The sequence below is a fragment of the Malania oleifera genome, chromosome 8 (genome assembly GCF_029873635.1).
Source record: "Malania oleifera isolate guangnan ecotype guangnan chromosome 8, ASM2987363v1, whole genome shotgun sequence".
Taxonomy (NCBI): domain Eukaryota; kingdom Viridiplantae; phylum Streptophyta; class Magnoliopsida; order Santalales; family Ximeniaceae; genus Malania; species Malania oleifera.
This window is the reverse complement of record NC_080424.1, coordinates 46432073-46438854: the sequence shown is the minus strand read 5'-3', so window position 1 is coordinate 46438854 and position 6782 is coordinate 46432073.

Sequence of the window (6782 nt, the reverse complement as noted above, 5' to 3'; positions counted from 1 at the left end):
ATTGTCTCGATCGGAACTCGGATGGAAAAGTTATGCACGAAATACGAATAGGTGTTGGTTTTGGTTCCCGGGACTTTTATTGCAATAAAAAATTATCAAAAATTCGTAAATTGCACAATAAAACTCAAGAATGATAATTTTGACACTCTATTAAAATATTGAACAAATTTGGACATTTAATTAAAAATATAAGCCGTAAAAATCGGATTAAAGTGCCAAATTGCGCAGTTTTGGCGTGTAATCACACCCCCCAACTAACGTTTTGCTAGGCCTTAGCAAATAATGTGAATGCAATCAAACTAAGGGAAAAACACTAAATTTCAATACTTATGAAAATTACATGCCTTGAAATATGCTTAATGAGTTTAGGAACACATGACACAGATTAATCCAAGTTACGTCTCAATTGGAAGATTTATACACCATCTAGTAAAACAACAAAGGTAATGGAGTGTAACAAAGCTCACGTGTACAAGAGAGGTTCAGAATTTCAAGATTGACCACTAGCAAACATTAACGGTTTCAAATACAATCAATTAGTCTAAGACAACCACATGGTCTTACTCTAATTCAAAACCATTGTATTGGCGGCTTTTATACTATTACACTTTAAAAGACACAAACTTTTTTGATTAGTTAGGACCCCAGTAGTAAGTAGCCCTTTCCAGTGCATGAATGTACAAATGTGGCTTTCACACTACTACACTTTAAGAGGTACCTACTTTTTTGTTTAGTTGGGCCCTGATAATAGGTAGCCATTTCCAATACACAATTGTTTTCCTTTTTTTTTTTTTTTTATTTTTTTTTTGCAATTGATCCCTGACTTGTTTCTTGCTTTCATTTTGCTTCAAACTTTTATTTTTTTCTTTTTCTTTCTAAGCCATTAGGATATGGTTCATTAGAGTCCCAAACAACTGAAGTGTATATCAACTAGAAATGGTGTAAGGTAGCCTTTCTAAGTTTTCTAACCTGTGTAGTGTGTGTAGCAAGACTTTCAACATCATTCTTTTGGTTACAACTAAATGAAATGAATAAAACTCTCTTTTGATTCAAACTTTGATTGCACTACATCATACTTGTTCCATATTCTCAAAAAGAAAAAAAAAAAAATTGGGCTTGTAACGTTCACAAATAAGGAATTCAGCATGCTCTGTGCTCAAAACCAGTATTTCCCAAAAGGTGGGCCTAACCAACATACAAACATCTATAGTATGCAAATGTCACATTAAAACTCATTAGGTCGAAGCACACTATTGCACATGCAAATTCTCTCCCCCCCAACTAAAATGAAACATTGTCCTCAATGTGAAATCATAGGGGAAAAGGGAAAAGATATGCATAGGGGAAACAAACTAACAGAAAATAAAAAAAATAAAAAAAATAGAGAGTCACAACCAACAAACACAGTAGAAAAATAAAATTTTTCTTTACATAAATTACTATTGTCAAATACATAAATAATTAATTTAGTTATTAATATTATTTTAAAAACTTCACTCAATTTCCTCAGGAAGAATTTCAAAGTATTAATTTATTTATGAATTAAAATTAAGTATGAAATAGAAGCAAACTTGATAAGCATCTAGTCCTTCACGTGACACAGAAATCATGATCAAGTGCATCAATTATTAAATTCAATTATTATCAATTATAGAGATCATTCATTCAATTATTAATAGCGAATACAAGACTTGGATTACAAATTTATGAGAAATTTCAAAATATTATGGTATTAAATTGTAAATATAGATAATTAAAATAAAAAATTAAATATATGTTCAAATTGAATTTATTTTAATTTTTTAAAATATGTTATTTTATAGGTTTTATTCAAATTTTATATTTATTATTATATATTTATATTTTATTTTTAAATATCATTTTTATTACATAAAGGGGTCTTTGTTAGTACCAATCAATTATCAACTTATGATACAACATTCAGTACTAAAAAAAGAATAATTATAACAAAATCATTAATCCAAAGGTTTTGGACATAAAATGGGATTAGTAGTTAACAATAACTTTCTTTGCATTTTTTTTTTAATTACATAGGAACTCCAGCTACCAACAAGCCCTTCAAATTCCTTGGTGCGACACCAAACTAACGGATCAACGTCCTCCCCCTAGGTCTCGCTAATCAGGTAACTTTTTTTGCATTTGCATATGACTAAAATGTTGTCTTCCTCTCAACAAAATGACAACTTCCCACATAAGAGTGTATCTCACATGACATTGGAGCATTTGACATACAATCGAGCTAACCATCACCTGTGCTAGCCTAAACCTAAACCAATGATGGTTAAATATTGTCAAAGACCAGAAATTCGATTATGTCGACATTTGACTACATCAAACACGTATTCAAGCGTCTCAACTACTATGTGCTTTTTTTTTTTATTACGTTGGGTGTCCTGGCTTCCCCAGCACATCCAATTGACACTCCAACTGACACTCTCATTGACCGGACACACCCTAATGGCAACACAGGGTACTCAAACTATTTCCACGCCCACGCAACAAGACCCCTCTCACTGCGTAGGGGTAAATACAGAATTTGCTCACTGGAGTAGAAATCGAATCTGGGACTTAAACCAGCAAGTGGCCCATCCCAAACATATTCTTTTATTTTTCTTAAAAAACTATAAACTCAAATTTAATTGCTAAAAAGAATCTATGATCCTTTTTATAACCAAATAAGCTTGAACTTTTTTCTTTTCTTCTTTTAATTAAAATTATTTCTAATATTCATAATTCTCTTTATTTTGGATGAAATGTTCATTTTTCTCCTTGGCCACAAACATTTCCCACAACAAGCAGTTTAATTATTAATAATTTGTGATATTTTATATAACCACCAATAATTTTTTTTTTAAAAATTTTTTATGTTTGGAAGCATGAGTTTTGACATTTCACAAAATCCAAATTCAACATCAAAAAGATCATTTGATATCACCATAAAAAATTAGAGAAACAAAAATCAGAAATGAAAACCAAAAACCAAAAACCAAAAACAGAAACTAAAAACTAGAACTAGCAACCTATTCGATTAACATTTGTAAAACTAATACAATTTAAAAAATTAATTAAAAATGCTCATTTTCATATTAAAATCAAAATATTATAAAAATATTATTAAAATAATAAAATTACAAATAATGCACATTAAAAAATTATTATAATAAAATAAAATTCATCAATTAATTTTACTTAATTGTTCTATTTTCAAAATTTACTTTATAATAAAAATTTTATTAAACATAACAATTGAAAAAAGAAATAAGAACAAATAAAACGAAAAGAAAAAGAAAAGAGTAAACGAGAAAGGTCAGAGGACTCCCCTGGGGTCTTGCAGAAGCAAGACCTCCTCATGTGGATCGAATGGAGTCATGAAGGGCTTGAGACGTTGGCCATTGGCTATGAAGCTGTTGCCATTCTTTGGATCTATAATTTCTACCGCGCCATGAGAATGAACTTTTTCAACGATGTACGGACCACCACATCGGGACTTCAGTTTCCCAAGAAACAGATGTAATCTGGAGTCATAAAGAAGCACTTGCTAAGTAGGGAAAAGTTGTTTGTCTTTGATTTTTCTATCATACAGCAACTTCATCCGCTCATTTGCTAAGCAGACATTGTCGCAAGCTTCTCTCCTAGACTCTTCAAGCTCACATACCTACAATTTCCTTAAATATTTGGCATCATCAAGTGAAAAGTTAATCTGTTTTATAGCCCATAAAGCACGATGCTGAATCTCAACAGGTAAATGACATGCCTTACCATAAACTAACCTATAGGGAGACATTCCTAAATTCATCTTGAATGCAGTTCGGTAGGCCCAGGGTGCATCAACAAGTTTTTCTGACCAGTCTTTTCAATTAGGACGCACCATTTTCTCAAGTATGATTTTGATCTCTCTATTGGCCAACTCAGCTTGACCATTAGTCTGAGGGTGATAAGGAGTAGAGACCTTATGGGTCATTTCATACTTTAACATGAGTTTTTCAAATGGTTTGTTACAAAAATGGGATCCTCCATCACAAATGATTGCCTTGGGCATGCCAAAGCGTGCAAATGACTCTTTGAGAAAACGTATAACAACCTTGTGGTCATTGGTTCGACAAGGTATTGCCTCCACTCATTTAGAAACATAGTCCACAACAACCAAAATGTAAGAATGCCTGAAAGAAATGGGAAAAGGTCCCATAAAATCAATACCCCAACAATCAAAAATCTCAAGAGTCAATATGGGGGACATATGCATTTCATTCTTGGCAGTAATTTTTCTAACTTTTGACAGGCCTCACATGCTTTACAAAAATTTTCAACATCTTTAAACATGGTGGGCCAGTAGAGTCCACTTTGTAATATTTTTGAAACAGTTTTCTTAGCAGCAAAGTGGCCTCCACATGTCCCACCATGGAAAAATGCATCACAGAATTAAATTCATCATTTCGAACACATCTACAGACTAACTGGTCAGAACAATATTTGAAAAGGTATGAATTATCAAAATAATAATGTCTTACCTCAGTTAGGAACTTACGCTTGTCCTGGGTGAGCCAATGGTCTGGCATTTGGTCGGTGACAAGGTAGTTCACAATATCAGCAAACCAAGGAGCGCGTGACACTGCAAAAAGACTTCATCAGGAAAATCATCATTTAAAGGGGAAAGGGACACAGATATATCAGGTAGCTGCAAACGAGAAAGATGGTTAGTTACAACATTTTCTACTCCCTTTTTATATCGAATGGTGATGTCAAACTCCTAAAGAAGTAAAATCCATCTGATTAACCTGGGCTTAGCATCTTTTTTTGCTAACAAATATTTCAACGCAGAATGATCAGTGAAAATAATAACAGGAGATCCAATGACATAAGAGTGAAATTTTTCTAAGGCAAACACAATAGCCAACAACTCCTTCTTAGTAGTGGTATAATTTTTCTAAGCATCATTCAAGGTACGACTTGCATAATAGATGACAGAAGGCTTGTTACCAACTCTTTGACCAAGAACGGCCCCAAGGGCAAAATCACTAGCATCAGTCATAATCTCAAACGGCAAGTCCCACCGAGGGGGTTGCATAATGGGTTCCATGGTCAAATATTTTTTTTAGTGTCTCAAAAGCCTGTTGGGATGCATCAGTCCATAAAAATTCAGTCTCAGTTTGCAATAAAGAACACAGTAGTTTAACAATACTACCGAAATTCTGAATGAAACGCCTATAGAAGCCGGCATGGCCAAGGATAGAACGAATATCCCTCACTATCTTAGGGATAGGTAATTGGGAAATCAACTCTACCTTGGCTCTGTCAACCTTTATACCATGCTCAGAAACTAAATGGCCAAGTACCAAACCACTACTTACCATAAACTGACACTTTTCCCAATTCAACAACAAGTTCTTTTCTTCACATCTTTTTATGATAGCAGTCAAATTTTTCAAACAAGTATCAAAAGACTTACCAAACATAGAAAAATTATCCATAAAAATTTCACACATCTCATCTAACATGTTATAGAAAATACTCATCATGCAGCACTGGAAAGTAACGGGTGCATTGCATAATCCGAATGACATCCTACGAAAAGCGTAAGTACTAAAAGGGCAAGTGAAGGTGGTCTTCTCTTAATCCTCTGGTGCTATGACAATTTGATAATGCCCATAAAAACCATCCAGAAAACAATAAAAAGCATTACCAGCTACTTTTTCGAGTATCTGATCTAGAAAGAGTAATGGGAAGTGATCTTTTCGGCTAACTGAATTTAATTTACGATAATCAATGCACATTCTCCAACCCGTTACTTTTCTAGATGGGATCAACTCTCCACTAGCATTCTTAAAGATAGTCAAATCAGATTTTTTTGGTACTACTTGTGTTGGGCTTACCGACTTGTTGTCGGAGATGGGATATATGATGTCAGCAGCTAATAGTTTTTGCACTTCTTTCTTTTCCACTTCTTTCATGGTTTGATTCAATCTCCGTTGCATCACGAATTGGCCTTGCATCTCCTTCTAGAAAGATGTTGTGAGTACAGATTGCAGGATCAATCCCCTTGATGTCTACAATAGTCCAGCCTATCGCTCCTCGATGTTACCTCAATACCTGCAATAATTCAATTTCCTGCTTCAAAGTAGGATGAGAAGAAATTACCACAGGGAATGTGCCCTCATCTGGGCCCAGAAAAACATTTTTCAAGTCTTCAGGTAGTGGCTTCAACTCAAGTGTAGGGACTTCTTCTTCTGATGACTTCATGACTTCTGGTAAGTCAAGAGCTTCAAAAATTGGCTTACGCCAACTACTCATATAACCCGCATTTAACAATTGAGGGGAACCATCTATCTCCATGCACTGTCCCTCAGATTCTGTCAACTCTCTAGACAAAGGAACTATTTCATCAAAAATGTCAGGCTACTTGGGAGAGTCATTCTCAAATGCATTGTCAGAACCAAACAATGATAACAACTCTGAAATATCAAAATCATCTATCACATCAACAGCACGTATCTCAGAGTCATCACAACCACTAGGCGTTTTGCATGCATTGAACACATTCATCTCCAATGTCATATTCTTGAATGTAAGCTTCAGTACTCCACTTCAAAAATTGATCAACGCTTTGGAGGTAGCAAGGAATGGGCACCCAAGTATGACAGGTGCCTGGGAAATGGTAGAGATAGGCTGCTGCATATCCAAAATCACAAAGTCCACCAGGTAGTAGAATTTGTCGACTTGAACCAATACATCCTCAATAACACCCTGTGGTACCTTCATTGATT